The following is a 19,859-nucleotide window of genomic DNA, read 5'->3' as shown; positions in this document are numbered from 1 at the left end:
GATTGGGAAAAACCCCAACAACAGGGAACACAGACATTGGCAATATGCCTTAGACTATGGGTGCTGTCACATAAATCCCTAGCTTGCTTGTTTTTTCCACCACCGTGGGATGAGGTTATACACACATCTGGCAGGGCAGAGGAGTATGTGGGGCAATGCACGTTTCTACCTATGGAAGTTGTAACCAACAGCACAGAAAAAGGCCTCAAAGAGTTTGAGGGTCTCTTCTGGTAAACTAGGTTTCTGTGTTTTAAAACTCCTCCCTCAATTTTTTTTTGCTGTGTAGCGATACACCTCTCCAGTAGACTATTCAAAAGAAGAAACAAAAAGAAGAGGAAGGATCACTGACAGTTTCCACGATAAAATATACTGATTCTTCTGACATCTCTTTTAGCCTAAATGATTAACAGTGTGAATAGGTAATCTTCATTAGAAATAAAACAGCACAACAGGAGTGAAAAAGCCAGTTTCTAGTGCTGAGTGGAGGCATGTGAGGACTGAGAAAGAAGACTGATCTCAGGGTCACAGATCACTGTTGCTGGAAGGAATCAACACCATCCTATTTAAAAACTTGTATATTCATCTTTGTTAGCTTTCATGCCTCATGAGGCATGCCAAATTAAAGAACGAAGTCTGTGTAACAGAACATTCTCATAAGTTGAAGGTGTCCCACCATCAGATAAATGCTGAGCTGAAGACCAACGGCTCTGTTCTCAACCCTTTCCTACAGCAACTACTCCTCTGGCTGCAGTGAGTTCCTCACCAACTTACAAGATTTGGCTTAAGGAAGATGACAAAACCAATCTGGCAAAAAGTCCCTCTGAAGGGAGTCCAGACTTCTGGGTCCAAGCTAACTGCAGAAAGACATGGCTGGCTGTTTCTACGGTGTGGTCATTTCTTCCTTTGTCCCATATCGAAAAACCATTCACTATGCCCCTGAAAGAAATAGCTATGATTTTCTCTGCTCAAAACCAGAAGTTCTCTCTCTCCTAGTCTTTCTCTCCCCAAAACAAACGAACCAACAAAACCGCCACATTAAAGCCATATTAGAAGCAATGTTTTAACACTCGAACACTGAAAAGTAACAGCAACTAAGGTGAAGGTTACTTGCTGAGCACTAATGTATTCAATACTATACAAGATACACAGGTTTTGTTTCAAGGATCTTACAGTTTAGTGAGAAAGTATATTCTCACCCATAGACATGGAAGAACTGTATTGAAGTACCCACAAACCTATTCCGTTGTCCCCACATTTATAAAGCTTTACTAGCAAACTTTGATCAGGTAGACGGTGAACTGAGAACTTGGCTTAATACACAGCAGCTTGCTTTTCTTCCATTGTGTGCTGCTCTCATGCAGCGTATCTGATCACAGCTGGAACTGGGAGCTGCCCAAGACAAGAATAATTGCATTAATGTGCATGTGTGAAGTTTCTAGCACATGAGGTCTTTGATCAGTGTCTCTAAGTGCTCTGGAGTACAAATAAACCCTAACTCTACCAGCTCTACTCAAACAGCTAAATGTTACCTAATGTGAAAGGTACTATAAAAATACAAAGAAAAAAATAAAGCCTTTAAACTGTGAAAGGGCAAAACTACAGCAGGAAGAAAGGACAGAAGGAAAACAGGAAATTGCAAACGTGGTGTACTTCAGCCTGTTAAATGAAAATCCTGACAACTTTTTGTAAATATTTAAATGCATGCATATACACACAGTGTAATTTAAAGGTAGCTGTGGTTAACCTGCATCCCTGCCACTATGAATAATCATTGCTAATATGTCCCTGGAATGGATATGAGTAAGTAGGTGCCCTGAGAACGAAGGCAAGAATAGCACATCCATGCACACATGACGGCTAATTCAGAAGAAGATGCTTGATACTTTCTATAGAGGCTATTTTTTAGGCTACATCAACAGATTGACCAAAAGAAGGAAGGAAATGTGAGCAAAATTTTAGGGAACGAGGAGAACCTTAATGACACGGAACACAAGCATTGACAACAGATTGGTAGCAGTGCAAGGCTTCCCAAGAGATCAGACTGAAAAGTTTAGATCCTAGTGGCTGAGCTTGGAAAGGACATGGAGTTTTAACAGGGTTTATTAGGAAAGGGAGAGGGAAAAAGATCAAAATAAGAAAGAAGATGCAAAAAAAGTTTTGTTAACGGTAGAGAGCAACTATTAGAACTATTTGGAAACATTAGAATGGCAAGTTTTGGGGAAGGCTTGGATATGCAACGGAAGAAATAGGGAAGTCAAAGACAGGTTAAATGACAGACTAATGGAGGGGATGTTGTCAGAAGTGACAGACAGTGGTGAAAGCTGAAGCATCTCTGGAAAAACAAAATGTCAGAGAGACAAACCAAGACAGGTTTAGGGAAGTCAGGAGCAGATGGATACACCCATCAGTCACCACTGTGAAGACTCTAGGTGAAGATATGTTGAAGGATGACAAATCAGCATAAATCCAATTTAAAAACTGTCATTTAATAATTAAGGAATATTTCGTGTTATCTGTGTAAGAACAATAGTTTCACTACTTCAAAGCAGCATAACTTGTGTGTTGACTTTTTTCCCTTAACAATACAGTATATTTATTGTTTAAAACATCAGGTTTGAAGGAAATTCAATGAGAAACAGTTGAACAGGTTATGTCACTACTAGTACAAATACATTTTGTACAGTTACAAATGGGGGGTTGACTAGTCAGAGACTACTTTGCTATTTACCTTCTTCCTGTCCTATAATTCTGTTTTTAGGAAGTGAATGTAACCACCTTATTATTCTGCATGAGCTTAACCACTGGTTTACTTTGTCTTGTTCTCCTGCTTAAGAACTTCATTGAAAAAATGTTTACTTGCCAATAACCACTGACAAAGTACTCGGCTAGAAAACACATCTTCCAGCTTGGTTCCCTCATGAAAATTTGTTGTATATAATCCTATTAGACTATTGTTTAGCTTTTTCAGATTTTCCATAGTAGCATCTTAATTTAAATGTATTTTCTTTCAAACTAAGAAAGTACACATTGGAGTACAAAAGACCTAAAACTGCCAACCTTAATTATGCTGGGAAGTACCACATAGAAATCAGTGGGATAATAATATTATACATTAAAGTACAACTCAACATAGTAAAGACAATGTATTCTAGAACAGGAATACTCAACAGATGGCATAAAAAGCCTCCCCCACCTCTTTAACACCTGTGAAATTAATATATACTTTATAATATAATCTGTTACAAGATTAACCAAGAAAGAATGGGAAAAACATGCTGTTATAAAAACAAGAATCTTGCAGCTGGAGGACAAGCTGGATTCTACCCCTAATCTTAGGTCATCACTTTCTGAATGATGCACCCATGCTTCTGAATTCATAGCTGGACGTACACCGAACTAACAGTATTTTTAATGTCGAATACATAACTCTAAAATGTAATACACATACGTACAGGGGTGTATGTTTGTTTTTCTAATGGATTGAGCAAGAGCAAGCTGAAACAAGGTTGTATGGTTAACTGGCTATACAATAAAATACACAGATAATTAGTTGACTCAAGATTTTAAAGAAGTCAACAGACGTGGAAAGTCATTATCCACTCACTCCCACTGCTCTGGTAGTTGGAAAGGGACAGTGACAGCAGAGATGAGCTGCTGTGACACTCCTGAAAAGCCACTTGCTTCTGAAAATCAATATATTTCAACAAGTTTGAAAGTGGTTGCTCCCAAAGATAAGTTACAAGTAAGAGGAAGGCAGCAAAAAACTGAAGCTATTAATTTTTTTCCAGATTTGCATTCAACAGTTGAGGAATTTGTTAATTTAATGTTCAACATTTCTTCAGAGGCAGAATTTGAAGTACTAATTTTCAGGGAGAAAATTAAAGTGATTACATTACTCTCTTTGCCTTCCCCTCTTCAACTGTTTCTGGAATATGCAGTGCATTTCTCAGGTGATCAGATGAATTTGTGATTTGTTGGCAGTTGGGTGCCACTGCTCTGCTCCTGCTGCTGCTTTGGGAACCATCCTGTGTGGAAGCCTCTCCTATCCCAGCACTGCCTGACCTGAATTAGCTTGTGAGCAGAATAAGATGCTTCTCTCATTCTGTGGCTGCTGGTTCAAATCACAGCATCATTCTTTTCCTTGTGCTTTTCCTTTTAACAACCCTGCATTTAAGCCTTCTCTCCCTTCTACTGTATTGTTGATGTCTCATACCGACCCAAATACTTCTTCATGAGGAAACCACCAGCTTTCTCTTCATATTCTGCTTTCTTCACTCACCTTTCCACATAATATTGCTCTGATGTCTTCCAAGGAAAAGCTGACAAAATACAGTGCAATTACAACTTTCTCTCTCTCTCCAACCATCAGTTGTGCCATCAGTAAGAAACCACCAGTTTCTTACTCGTTGTGCCACTAGTCCCACTAACTAGGTCCTCTCTCCTCACTGGAGATACCTTCATTGCCTTTTGTTCATCACTCTTCATGCCCTGCTGGCTCTTTCTTTTCAAAATATTAATTTGCTTTAGTTTTAGAAAAATAAATATAAAAATATCAGCCTTAACCTCATCTTTGACCTCATGCGACACTACAACTACTGCTCCAGCTGCCTTCTTCAGTTAATTAATTATTAAACATACACTCACAATCACAGCCTGAAGTTGTTTACTGATTTCACCGTATACCTCTACAACCCGTCTCCCATCATTTGCACTCAACTAAACCTGTTCAGATTCAGTGCTCCATCCTGGACCACTTCACATCTCACATTTCTAATTACTTCATTGGCATGCCTTGCAGAAGATCCTTCTAATCCCTCATTCCAGCTTTCTGTAACAGTTTCTTCAGATCCTGTTCCTGGTCCTCCTAATACTTTATCCAAGTAATCTCAAAGACACAAATTCAATTCCATCTATATGCTGACAGCAAACAAATCTGCCTGTCAACTCCTAAATCGTACAGTTTCTTTACACATAGCCTATTTTAAGGTTCTCCCTATCTACTTGCACAACCAAAACTCTTGTGACAACATTCTTTTTTTACTCACAAGAAAAGTAATTGGTCTCCTTTTACCCATTTAGAGTGCTGCTGGTTCTCCAAGGCTACTATTTGAGATGTCTCTTCACATCGTTTAATTAGCTTACTCTTTTCATCACATAAAATACAAGCTGCTTGTTTTCATTTTCAAGGATCTGTATTGCCCACCTCTGCTCTTCTCCTCCCCCATTATCTCTCATTTACTCTTCAAGGACAGACAGTGTATATTAAGACCATACTGACCACTATTGCTTCACTGTTTCTTTGTATTCCCTATCTGACCATATTCATCTGTGGTCTCCTGTCTTAGATGCAGCTTTGGGAGCCTTTCTAGTTCTGTATTTTTTAAGTGCACAGCACGATGGGATCCCAGTCTGTTCCTTAGGCACCAATATAAAACAAATTATAAACAAGCAACCAAACAAAAATAATCTTTTTTTTTTTGCAGAGATACCTCTATCTAGGAAGTCTACTTAGAGCAAGAACAACCTGAGGGCAAGCTCTGCCCCACTGCCCTGCAGAAATAGAATAATAAAGAGATGTTGCAAACCTCTGGGTATTTAATACCTACCTTCAGGATTCAAAGGGAAATCTGGTACCCTAAACCAAAACCAACAACCTTGAGAAAAATTGCCATCAAGTGTTTTGAACGATATGAAGTTAGGACTCTCGGTGGACCGTGTGTCTCTCCTTCTGTCCCCCCACCCTCCCAGGAAAGTACAAGGGAGCATAACTACCTCTAAATGAGGGTGGTTCTCCCCCTGAATACTTGCGTTAGGACTGCATCCTATTGCTCTGCTTTTGCCAAGGAGCTCTGCAGTTAGAGCATAACAGAGCCCTTTCTGTCCTCCTCCTTGTTCAGAACTCTTTTCTGAACTTGAAGTCCTGCAAATCTAGGGCATCAACACAAAACACTTGTCTCCAGAAACATAAATCAAGGGGACGGCGACTAAAATCAAGGTGTTGCCAAGGAATACATAACAGGGAATGAGAGGTCTAAGTCTTCTTTAATGGAAGTTTCTTTTTCTAAAAGAAACAACTCTTGATCCTGGAGTCTCTGTTCTTTTCAGGGATGCTTCCTTTCTGTAGGTGTTTTTAGACTCTGAGCATGGAAGGCAAGAAAATCCTTTGTAGAAAGGAAAGGGATCACTGCATAGGAAAAGGTTTGGAGGCAGATCTTGGGTTCTATTGCTCCCTGACTTCTCAGCTTCTTAATTCCCTCAGCAATGAAATGGATATAACATTGCTTAATAGAGATATTGTGAAATCTTAATTAATGGTTGTAGAACACATTTAGATGGCAAGATGATACAAATCATGGGCATGTAAACCACTATTTCTACATAATAAAACCATAGTTGCCTGCTTGCTTTTTTTTTTTAATGTAGCTATGCACAGATTTTCTTCAAAGGCTATCTTTAAATCTACAAACCCACCACAATAAAATCAACTGTTCTCCTAACCAGCCTTGGATATCTTTCAGGAGAACAAATGAGATCATTGACTAAAGTATCTCAACAATCTTTCCTCCATAACATATAGGAGTTTCTTCCTGTCTTCTATACTCATATTAAATACACTGTGTTTTATCAGCAACTTGAAAAAAGCAAAGTGAATGAGCATCTTTTACCACTTTAACAGCATATGAAAGAAGCTGGTAAGGCAAGCAAGGTGAGGCATGTTCAACGCGAGGAGAAATTATTTCCATTCTAGGTTGATCCCCCACTGTCCTGAGCCCCTGTCTGTTTTATAGGGGAAAAGCCATGGTTCTTTACATTTCAAACCGTTCTAAAGCAGGACACGTCCTCCACTCTAGTTGGTTCTGGCAAACCAAATGCATGCCCCGAACTTTTTTATTAATCACTTTGCATCACATTGCTTTCTGAAAAATAAATGCATCTAACATTTGTCTCCTTGCACTGACCTGAAGTACCTCGTCATGAAAAAACCCAATTGATACTTTTTAATTGTGAAACTATCTGTTCTTGTATAAAATGGATTCCACCTCCAAATCCCATAATTAAAACACTAGAGAAGTACATCAAATATAGAATGATGCATTTATCCAGTAGTTTTTTTCATCCATGAGCTGAAGGAACCAAATGTAATCATAAACACCAGCTAATGTAGTAGATGGAATCTCCTGCTTATAGAGATAAGCATAAACTACTCAAATCTAAAAGGAGCCCTTGATTTCAGCAATTCTGTCAACAAGTCATCCAGCTCTATACCAGAAACTTCTGAGTGTCTGCCCCTGCCGTCTCCTGGCAACTATAAATGAATCTACATTTAAAATTCTAGAGCGGAATTTGTAAGTCCCGAACCTGACTTGAGTTTCAACCTCTTTATCACCAAGTTTTAAATGGGAAAAAATACTGTTAAGTTTTTAAATAAACCTTGCAAACTTCTTTCTCTAATAAGCCAATCACAGCTATTAGTTTCAAATTTAGAGCTGACAGGTCACACTGAAATTGTGACCTCTTTGTTCCTATGAAAAGATATAGATGTGAATGATGGTACAAATCTTGATGTGAAGTTTTAGACTAGATATATCATTTTGTACACATCCAATTCTACTTCCTTCCTTTCCCATCCATTGTTTACAATATGTGGTGATTATGTGAGGAAGTTACTTGGCTTCAGGTCTTTCCATTCTCCTCATCTAGGTGAATTCTGATTGCAACTCAACAAGAGTTTTCATATTCAGATCACTTGCATATCAACATTTTGTATTTCGTAGGCCAAGCATGATCAGTTCTGATGGGGACTCCGGTGGAAAACCTCTCAGCTGAAGGAAACCTGTTTTGGAAATTCTATTCTATCACCTTACCTGGCATCTTTCCTGAAGCCAACGTTTTCAAAATGTACAAAAAACCCTGTATGCAGGTTCCTTCCCCCTTCCCATGAGATGCACGACATCTGGGCTAGTTTTGCTTTTTCATTCCTCTTCTCTCCCTCCCTCCCCTATTCTCCCCAGACATATCTGTATCAGCTCTGATAACTTAGTCAAATTACAGCTCAGGTAATTAAACTCTGTTTAACAAAACCTTCTTCAATTCTAGTTCAAAGCTAGAATGCAATGTCAGTGTGAGTCATTAAATGCTTCTGCTTCTCCATAGGAATGGAAACATATGAGAGGTAGTTGAAGTGACTCTTATGTGCAGTTTTTAAAGGATGCAGGATGAAAGGTGTTATATAAATGTAAGACACACTTTTTCAAAGTCCAATACCTTAGTGAAAGGTTGTAATTAGTGTAAGCACTGCTTAACATAAATCAGAGCTTTGCATTCAACATTTCAAATGCAACATCTTGACAAGATGTAGATTATTTTATGTTGGACATAAAAAGCAGCTTGTAGTAAAATATTGTAATGATGGTCTGAAGACGCTTTGAAATCAATAGATGACAAGTTACTGAAATTAGGGAAGCCTGACCTGCTTTGCTAGGAACAGCTAGTACATCAGATGGACTTGGTTTTATTTGACCTTAAATTTCTTGCAATTGCTTGCTTTCTGGTGAGTTCTAAATTCCTTAAATCTTAAAGGATTTTGTTGGCATTGCTGTTCTGGTTGCTTTTTGAATTTAATTTTGTTTTATACAAGATATGGTGAATGTTTAAACTAGAGAGAAATGCTAGGAGATCAGAATGTTCTTAGCACTGCTGGATATTTCAAGCCTGTGATTTATCTGCAATGTAATTCAATTATTAAAAATAGACAGTATTTTTATATCTTTCAATTCTGCTATACACCAAATCACAAAAGCCAGATATTCTCTATTAGTGTTTGATAGCATGTGGTTACTGAGGCCATAAAAAAAAATAAAGGGCACTTACAGTTTTAGTATAAACTATGATTAATTTTTATTTCGATGATACATTTATATATTATAAACTGACAATTTATTTGTAGATTTTTTTTTCCTGCAAGTTTAGTAGTTTCCCTTGGTGCAGAATGCAGAATTGTATATGAGATATTTGAGTGTCTAAAACGATGTATGATAAATGAAGTAGCATGCTACTTATACGCTTATCATGTTCCCTGACTAGCAACAGGTTCAGCAAAGGGCACAGCCAGTAAATGAAATTTTCCACCAGGACAATATATCATCACAAGAAATGTATGCGTTGGAAACTTACAAGCTTGCTCGAGATGCGGACAAGGTGTGAAATGGTAAAAAATGAAAAGCAGAAACAGCATATAGTAACTTTCAAATTCAGCTGTATTTCCATATTGGCTGAGCCTGGTGCTTTAACTGTTTGAAGTCAGGCAGCTTAGAAAATAATAAACACGTACACACAAATTTAGCTCAGTTTTAATGCTAGGATAAACTTCCTTCATTAGATAGCCTATAACTTCTTTTGAGAAAAGAAACTGCAAAGCATCTAGTGAGAATATTTTTTAAAATCCCCTTCAGAGTCAAAATATAAAGCAACATCTTTAAATGCATATTTCTTCCTCAGAGTTACAGGTTGAAAATCTGCTCCAGGAAATGTTTATCATAACTTTCAACACTCTGTGGAGAGCACTAATTAAAAATAATAATAAAAAACCTAGAAAAAAAAGGAATGGTATCTGTATATTTCCCAGTGGAATGTAGTTTGTTTACAAAAACATTTCATAATAAAAATTTCTGACATATAACCATGGAATCTTAACACCCTATAAATACTCCCATTTTCTTGCAAAAAGGTACACCAAATACCAAGGAGAGACTTCTTGGCATTCTGGTGGTAGGTGGACTCACGGCTAAAAATACATTGAGAGTGAATGTTTTTATGGCTACCAGCTGTACAGCCTCACTGAAGAGAGATAAGCATTGGAAAAGCTGGTCAAATTCTGGAATTCTACCTGAAACCTTCTGAAACTTCTTGACATTTAACTGCTACACTGCAAGAAATCTAGCATAATGGCATTGGCTTGTGTCCATGTATTATGGTAATGGCTGTATATAAATGCTTGAACAATTTTATAAACTGATTAGCAAATCCTGCTCTTTTCTTACAACCTTACTGGATAACATACACCTCTGGAGAGACCTGGCTGATTTAGTTGTACTGTGCACAGTAATTTTAAAACCAGCAGAACATACTTTGGGCCATAATGTCTTTCTATTGCCTTTTTTTTTTACCAGAAAAGACTCCCTCTCTTATCTTTCTCCATCTCGCTTCCAACTAGCCTTCTCCCACATCCCACTCAAAACAGAAGAAAAATATGTTTACAGTCACACTCAAATACTTATTTCATAAATGTTCTGTTCCCTGCCAGCGTATGTTGTGATGGACATCTTGTTTCCATGGGCTGAATTATTGCCACCCTATTCCAAAGATGTTAGTGAAAAAGAGTCAGAGAGACACGTGCAAAGGAGTAATATTTCTTTAACGAACCAGAAGTAGCCCCTCTTCTGGACGTAGACTTGCCCTGTTCACTCTCTAAGCTATATGGCCTTTCCTAATGGCAGTGCTGATGCAGTTTAGCCAAGCATTTTGACTGGAGCAAGAAAGACTGTCTGATGCACCATGCCTCCAGAGATGATCTGTCTCACATTCTCAGGCTGGCTCTCCCAAGTGCTTAATTTTTCATCCCATGTGTTTAGGCTTTCTGTTTTCCCCCCACAATGGCAAAATCTTGATCCGACTGAAATCAAAGGAAATTCGGCTATTCCATCCAATGGACTTCTCTTCACATTTTTGCTTAATTCCAGGCTTTCCTGATTTATGTTCTTTGGCTTTATGCTTAACATTTTTGTGCCTCACCATCTATTTGGATTTACTGTTTCTCTGTCCATCTCAAATCCAGATTTAATTTTCATTTTGTGATTTTCTCTAACCTTTTATCTTTATAATACTAATTCAGAACTAAACTTTTCCTGCTTAGACAGACCGCTGTCTTCTGAAGCACAGTGAATCAAAGTCTAAAAATAAACAAAAAAGAGGCAATGGGAGCTCTTTGGGGTTTAAATGGACAGAATTCAATAAAGTCCATGCTCTTTCTAGAACATGAGGCTAGACCCTGTCTAGTCATAGCCCTCTGGAAATTTAGCTCCGAATTCCCAGTTTCAGCAACAGCAGTCTAAGAACTAACTCTCTAAGTGAAATTAATTAATTTTGCAACTCAGAGGAAAATGAGACCACTTGCTGCAAGCCTCCAATTTGTGTCCTTTGCTCTCTCACACAAGTCTCATGATCTTTGCTATGTCTGGAACAAAAGACCTAATCTGCTTGGTTGATGTCAAACGTCGAGAGTTTATGCACTGTCTGGTTAACTTTGTCACTGAGCAATGACTGTTGTCTTCCAGGGGCAGGCTCACGCTCAGCACTGACATGAGGAGACCCCATGGGCTCTGTTACCATTTTCAGAGTGTCGGTATCTCCTGTGCCAGCTCTTTGTGCCACTGTCTGAGTTCAAACACTCAGGCACTGCTCTGCAGTTCTAAAAGCCAAGCCCTCTAATTCATTCATAAAGTACTTTCTTTACTACTGTTTCTCTATTCCTTTCTTGCTGTATATCATATCCACCTTTTTGGACAATTGGCATATTTTCAGTGCCATTTGTTTCATCCTGTCTTGTTGGATGGCTTGCAGCTTCCATGAACACTGTCTTCCACCCAGTGTCTGTTCTTTCCCCCGAAGTCTTCTGTTACTCGGGATTGTTTTCTTGTTCCATAACATTTTGGTATTCTTTTGTTTAACTTATCAAATTGACATTAGCATCCTTGAAACATTCTGTATAAATACAATAAACTATAGATCTCGTTAATTTTCTTCTTCTTTTACGGAGAATAAGCAGACCTGCACTTAACCCTGACATCATCTTTTTATTTGCACCCCTTCTCAGGGGTGTGAATGAAGATAAATGCAATTGAGCTTCATCACTACTGCCATGGCATAATGCAACATGAACTATTTAAAATATTTACAATTTTTTAACATCTTGTCAGAGATAAAATCTTTTGGAAGGATTGTAAGAATTCATTATTTTAATTGGCAAAGGAATATGTTTCTTTAACTATTTTGTACCTTTTTGCTCTGCTACTTCAATGCCTTTCTAATAGTTTGTTCCTTCTGAGACAAATAATATACTTACCACTATAAAACATACTATTCCATAAATTGTCATGTGGGGAATCACAGGATCTTAATTAAGGGAGATAGCAATGATTTAACTTTTGCCGCTGGTTTCAAAAGTCTGGGGACATTTCCCTCTCAGTCTACATGACACAGTGGTCCCTAAAGGAGCCATTTAGTGCCTATGTGGCTCCTAAAATTCATTCTGCTTTCTTCCTTAAAAACTTCAGCATTCTTATCTTACTTTGGCACTACGTACACTTGCCTTTATGGGCATAATTAGTAAACAAAACAGAGAGAAATAAGTGCTGAAAAAAAGAAAAAGTTTACAAAATAAATTCTCTATTGCAGACTAGAAAACGAATGAGCTGCCTATACAAGTGCCATGTTTATTCTTGCTTCAAAGTGCTGTACAGATACTAGGTTTATATTCTAGGTTCTATGTTTAAAGCAACATTTAAGCACTGATTTTTCTAATTCTTTGAAACTTCCATGGATTTTTCTATAAGCAGTTCTCCTTTCCTACCTAACTAAAGATGGCTAGGACCTTTGTCAACTAGCAGCTTTACAGCTCAGACCAGGACAACTCACATTGTCCTTAAGGAGCTCTCTTGTCCATTTGGAGGGCCATGAGAAACCATCAGAAATAGCAAATGCAGTTAAGAGAAGATCTATCTTTACGACCTCTTCTAACTCCCTGAAGACAATATGAGGAATCATCAACTAGTAGTGTAGTAGTGAAAGTAACCTGGATTTATGATATTACAATATCACCTTGTTGTTTGTTTGTTTAGACAAAAAAAGGCTCCAACATGGGGCAACACTCAATCTTTTATCGTCCCATCTGATCAAAGGCCATGGACTAATATTCCAAAGTATATTAATAATCCTTTCCCTCACAGACTGCAAGACCAAGAGAAATACAGCTCTCCTTACATTTTCCTTTGTGCTTAATGAACAAAATCTTGATTTTACTGGAATTCTTCTGTTGCCATTTTGACACCAGTCAACTACTGATTTTAATGATACAAGATATTCACCCTTAGAAGACAGGTAGATTATATGCCATGAATTTGTAGATATTACAGGATTCATATACTTATTTATTGGGGGATGGGAGGGATGAGAGAGAGAGATATGAAAGAGAAAGAGAACAGAATAGTCAAAAGAATTAGACCCACTCTCCTATGTAAAATAAACTTCCCAGTCTTTAAAAGTCTACAAAAATTAAATTATGTCAATAAAGATTTGGTAGCATTTTAAATTAACTCCAATAGAAATAAAGTCCACTTAACCAGGGTCAGGAGGAAAGACAATAGAAAAAATTGGGTTTTGTTGTTCATTTAAAGCACAGCCTCAGAAGTAAAACCTGCTGATTGCAAGTGCTATGAGTCTGAGGTTACATGAACTTAATATTAACTTTACAAATCAGGAACTTTATGATGAAATGGATCTCTTCGTTAGAAAACCCCCAACTACTTTGTGGTGTGTGGAGACGTTACCTGATCATTCAGTGATGTACTTGTGGTTTGTAGAAATGGGGACCCTAAAGATCATCAGAGCCAAAGTCTCTTCCCTGGGGCCTTTTTACTCTGCTGACACTTACTGAAAATCTACCAGCGATACACTCTCCAGAGCAGCAATCATTAACTCATTCAAAGTCACAGGTGCAAGGGTCTGGGGTTAGCAACTATTAATTAGTGTAATTATTCCCAGGATTACAATTACCAGCTGCAGGATCCACTTAACATCTACTCTCAAATCTTGTCCTTCTGCAATGCTAATGTTTCTAATAGGTTCATTTACCACCATTTACTGATTACATTCACTATGGTATATTGTCTCAGATGGACAGGACGGAAAGCCGATACCTAATATTGACCTTTACAGTATCCTGTGATTAGAAAGGCTGCTCCTACCATCATTAGCCACATCATTCTATTGAAAAATATATATACTCTTTGTGATAGATTTGTGAAATTTCTCATCTTTCACATATGCTTACAAAATTAATTTCCTGGAGAAATAACATGGTGTGTTTCAAACTATATGCTTCAATAATGCACTCATTCAAACTAATACATTGTATGTATTAGTTGCACAATTTGATGTTTAAGGCTATTTCAGCTAACAGTCATATGCACATGGTATAGTTTCAAATGTGATTCTCCAGTCTTCATTAGAAAAAAATAACAATGAGAAGAGGTACAAGTATACAGCCTGTGTTTGCTCGGCAGTATTTGAATCCTGCATGGTGCTGAGCCATGTTGAAACCCTGTGCAGCTCAAAGAAATTAGAATGCTTGACATGCATTTAAATCAGACCTATCTATTTCCTAAATAAACAGAGAAAAAGAAATTGCATAAATCTAGTTTCACCTGCTTAAGGAATCTAACACACCTCTCCTGTGAACAGGGAGATAAGATGTCCACAACCAACAAGACTTTGATAGGACACAGACCTAATTCATTTAATAACAGAAGGAAGCAAGCCTTTGGTGGGAAGATTTTTCTCCAGATTTTGAAAATTGAAGGTATTTTAAATCCATGATGGGACTAATTTCGCCAAATGCTTTAATAGATCCTACTGATTCCAAAGAATATTAATCCTTTGCCAAATCAGAGCCTTACATTTCAAAGAGCATAAACTATGATAAATCAGAAGTTGTCGTACATGGAGACCACAGAAGGAAGAAGACTATCTGTTAGAAGGTAGTACAAGAGTTCCTCTTTCCAATACCAGTAAAGTCTGGATCATTGAATCAGGAAGAAGATTTTCTAGTACAAAAGCAGGAGAAGAGTGCAGGAAGTATGGCATCATGTTATTCTGACATGTTTCTCTTTCTTCATTCTCCAAGAAGCTGTCAGCAAGAGCAATCAGGGATGTCGTACACTGAATATCAGAGTTCAAAAGGGATGGCAGAACAGAGGCATGGCAGTATGTTGTCTGGAGAAGTGTTAATTCTTTACTCTTACTATGCTGATGAGTCACAAATCAAAAGATAACATATTTTAAAAACTGTGTTAATATAGGGTTTCAGAGTAGTAACATGCTACTTTAGTAAGTGTTTTAAAGGGTCTCCTAGACAGTGCCTCAACTATGCAGGAGTAAGTGGAAGCAGCAGTGTTGCTTTTAAATGTGCTGCTAGATTGTATTTGTGAGCATTTGATGTTCTTCTTTAATAACCTCAAGTAAAAGGCTGAATGAATTCAACAACAGTAGCTGAAAAAAGTGCAATGAGTCATATTATAGGAAAATGGAGAAAAGGATACAGGACTCTCCACTGAACACAATCCTATATTGTAGGCAATCTGTGATAACACCCTTTTCATTTCAGTTCAGTCCCATAAAATTACCACTAACATTACAACTCATGCAGAACACAGATAAATGTAAAAATGTCACAGAATTCTTCCAGATGGGACTTTTAGTTCCACTAGATCACCATCTACTTTTTTACTTGTCTAATATTTCATTACAACCTTCCATAAGTTAATTTTCTTTCCACTGACCATGTAAATCACAAATCAATTTTCATTTAAAATGCCTGACTACAGATTGCTCCTGAAAGCTCAAAGCATATGCTTCAGTGAGCTCTCCAACATTCTTAATGCACATTAGAAAAATGTTGTGTTTTTTTAAAAATCTTTTTAAAGGAATTAATTTTACATTAAAGTCTGGCATGAGACCCAAGTAGTGGTACTCCTCCCTTCCCTCTCCTCCCCCCACCTCTAAAAAGCAAGTACATATTTGAAATGTAACCGTATGTAGAACTAAAAGTCTTTCATGACAATGTCATTCGTTCCAAAACCAAAAATTCAGGCAAGAATATAAACTGCTTTAGATTTGCAGAAAGCAGACATGATTACTTAATCCCAAACCCCTACTGCAATCATGTACTTCTCTAGGGGAAAGAAGTCAGAAAAGGAAGAAAAGGAGGAAAACCACTCACAGTTCAGCCATTGGCTGTGCTTTATTTGAACTATTCTTTTCCTCGTATTCTAATAGAACCTTTGTTTGGGCTAAAATATATGACTGAATATTGCTGACTTTACTCATGGAAGCAACCACCCTAAAACCAATGGGATATGCCTGTGAGACAAGCAGGATTCAGCCTTTAAAGCAATCTATAAGAAATGCTTTATAGGAATGTCCAAAAAATATCTTGAAACGGTATTCTCTGAAATGTTATTTTCTTACGTTAATTTAAACATAGTGCTCTCCCCCTACAAATTTGTAAACATACATTTGGCAGACAGGACTTGGGAAACCTGGTTTCTACGGCTGGTTTTGCTACTGTCCTGCTGAGAAACACAGGGCAGTCACTTTGCTACTCTGTGCCTCAGTTTCCACATTAGTAAACAGTGAATCATTAAAGTGACCCTTTTTCATATTAAACAGGACCACTTGAATGCCTGAGCTGACATATGCATAATCATTTGCTGAATCAGAAAGAGGCAGGAGTGATCATGTGGTTATTTTACTCTTTTCATCGGTAGTCTACATTTCCTCGCACCAGGAATTTCTGTGCTGTTTAATCTCAGATTGTTTTCACATGTTCTTATTACTTGAGAACCTCAGCACCAAACCTTGAAGGACAAATACTCCAACAGAGCAACCTGGTGTGGTGGGAGAAGGAAGGGTCGTATCTTCTCTTGGAACGCAAAGGAATTGTAACCCTTTCTAATGGTATGACCCCAGATCACTGAAGTCTAATGAACTGATCAAGTGCAAGGGAGGAGAGAAGCATGGGTCCTCCAAGTCTCTTTCATGAACTGAACCCACGTGCAAGCCTTCCCTTCACTCTCTTTTCCTCTGCTTACCTGGCACATCCATATTTACCATGTTTCCCTCTACCTTTGGGATTGTCCTTCCGTCTCTGAAGTTCACTTCCAAACTGTTTTGCGCCACTCTATCACAGCTCTTAGCAAGACAGCACAGCTTTGAATCCCAACTTCTTGAAGCACTCTGACATTGGGATTCTAGCTTGGGGGTGATGGAGAGGGTGTCAGTTTAAATAAGGCTGAGTGCTCATGACAATTGAAAGTAGTTCTGCGTTAAGTGGGGCTCTTTCTCATAATGCAATGTGTCAGTGCTGGCCACTGAAATGGGGGAAGGGAAAGGCTCTTGAGCAGTCTCTGTAAATAGGGTCTTGCCAAACCATTTGCAGGTTATAGTTAGCCAAACCTTGAGGGTCTTCACATAGGGTTTTTTAAAACCCAAACTCCCAAATGTCAGTGGGGCCTCAAGCATCACATCTAATGTGAATCTGCCTCACTAAAACTGAGAGTTGAGGGCCTCCGGATTTGGCTCTGTGCTGGCATATCACAATCACCACTTAGAGCTGACCACTTGTAACAATGATGTGGAATTACTTCAGATATGAAGAGGTGTGGGGAAAAATGTTTACTTTGCTTCCCGATTTAGAGAAAACCCATCATCTAAGAAGGAAGCTATTCACAACAGTGAAGTCTCCAAAAACACGTCTATTAATAGTCACTGGAATCTGTATGGAGTAGGGATTACTACGAAGACAACCGGTCCTCTAACAAGACTTTTAAAGTTAACTACTTTAGCTAAATAAACAAGGAGTTGGTTGGGTTATCTGACCAATCAGTAAAAGGCCCACAAAAATATTCAATGTGGGAGAAGCCTATGAGTTGGTTCAATTGGATGGCTAGCTTACTTTTCTTTCTCTTTTCCATTTGCCTGGCCAGCTAAGGGCCAGAAGGCTGTGCTTTTTTGGTTTTACCTTACTTGCCTTTTCATTTTTCCCCTCATGTTTCTTTTAGTGGCTTTTTGTTCAGTCAGCAACAGATTGGCAAATGCCTCTAATGATCAAGAGGTGAGCAACCAAAGAGGAATCCCATCATGGTAGCCAGAAAGCACATTAGACACTTGAACGTCTTTCCATTAACTAGATCCTCTACCTCTTTATATTACTTTGTGAAATTTTTCTCAGAAGTAGTTTCTATTCCACAGCCTACTGGCTAGAGGCTCCTGGATGAGGGTCTAGCTGAAGCTCATACATAGTATGTATGGTACATAGAAGTACCTATGCACATGCTCATAGGTACAAGCAGGGATGTGAAAAAGAAAAAATCTGAAGGCATACTAGAAAGAAAAGGAAAATAAAGGTTTCTCATGAAAACTATGCACTCTCCTGAGAGTCTTTTCAACCACCCATGTTTTCATGAATTCTGAGTACTTCTTGACGAGGAGACTAACATCCGTACAGAAAACATGACGCTTGGGAAGCGTACATTTCCACTGTGAATCACACACTAGCAAATACAGATCAGAACTTCAGATTTAGATGTCTACATGCCCATTGCAGTGCCTATCAATAGATTTATATACACACAACATTCAGGCATTCAATTTTCAGCATTTTGCCTACAATTACTAAACAGATCATTACAGCTGCTGGTGGCTAAAATCAGAGCTGCCAAGTTGAATTTAACTCTGCAGGTGCTGATGGCAGAGATTTATTTACTACATAAGCTGCACAACCCTGCAACCTGGGCACTCAGTGCTCTAACAGAAGGCTCTACCTAAATAACATTGCTCTGAATCATCAGCAATGTAGGATTTGTTTTCATTGCATGTACACCAGTCACTAATCACTTCTTTCTGAAGGACTAAATACAGGTTTAAGGCTATGTCAACATTAGCAATGATTTGCTGCAGTATGAGAGGATCAGTAGATGGAGGTAGCTGGCTCTGAGTCCCTTTCTTTTCCTCTACTTGCCATTCAGGTTTTTTACTTTGGACTGTATTTACTCTGGTTTCTTGCACTGAACGTACGGGTCTTGAAGCTGTCCAAAGGGCCAGCCGTTGGTTTGGGCCTTTGTGTCTCCACTTGGCTCTGGAATGCAGTTGGCGTGCACCTGGAGTGGAGCTTCTAGTTTAGTTTCCTCCAAAAGAAATCTGGTCTATGAACTAACATGAGGCAAATGGTGAAACCAGAGGGATTCATTTCAAGTCTGCTCTACTTCTCTAAACCAAAATACTTCAGTAGATGCAGCCTGCTATACAGTAAGATTTATTTTTTGAACAATGGCTTAACTCCTGCCTTCCTACACCACTTCAATGAAAACGTTTCCCTTATTAATACCAGTAAGTTTAGGTTTCTCAGCCCTGGTTTCTAATCTCTACCACGCCATTTATGAAATGATCAGATCAGGAGACAAAGAGAAGGCAAGTGGAATGTGACTGTATAAATTGCTCTGTATTGGAAATCTCATCCCATTCTGTTATTTACTTTTCTCCAAGTAAGATAATTATATTTGTATAGGTATAGGTATAGATATAGATTAGACGTTACATTACAAAGCCACAAGGGTTCCTGATCTTGTTAACATGATGGTTGTCATAGTTTGTTTTGTTTTGCATGAGCAAGAGCTCATTACTGAGAACCCTTGTCATTCACATCGACTTGTGTCTTCTTAATGAAGCATTTCTGAAATGAATGGCAGGATGTATACATTTCACTTCAATCTGTACCTTGGAGTCTTGCTCCCACTGAAGTCAATGGGGCTTCAGGACAAAGGAAGCTTTATAGCTTGTGTTTTTACAGGCACGCCTTCTTCTCTTATTCAGTGTGCTTTTAAGGAAGACCAATAGTGATTTTCAAATCATTTTGCTTTCAGGCATTATTTCAGCTGGTCTATTTGGCTACCTTCTGTACTAGGTGACTTGCACACTTACACTCTCTTAGGCTCAAAAGATGCTATAGTTCTTTGTATTCCTTGCAG

At 38.2% G+C, this 19,859-nt stretch overlaps 1 protein-coding gene across 1 annotated transcript in view; it reads right to left on the bottom strand.

The window, feature by feature from the left end:
- The window catches only part of POU6F2 (POU class 6 homeobox 2), a 258,232-nt gene that overhangs the window by 154,522 nt on the left and 83,851 nt on the right, over nucleotides 1-19,859 (bottom strand). The window lies entirely within an intron of this gene.

The sequence above is a fragment of the Pygoscelis adeliae genome, unplaced genomic scaffold (genome assembly GCF_000699105.1).
Source record: "Pygoscelis adeliae isolate BGI_AS28 unplaced genomic scaffold, ASM69910v1 Scaffold40, whole genome shotgun sequence".
NCBI lineage: Eukaryota > Metazoa > Chordata > Aves > Sphenisciformes > Spheniscidae > Pygoscelis > Pygoscelis adeliae.
The sequence above is the reverse complement of the archived record's forward strand: the minus strand, read 5'-3'. Positions and strand labels throughout refer to the sequence as shown.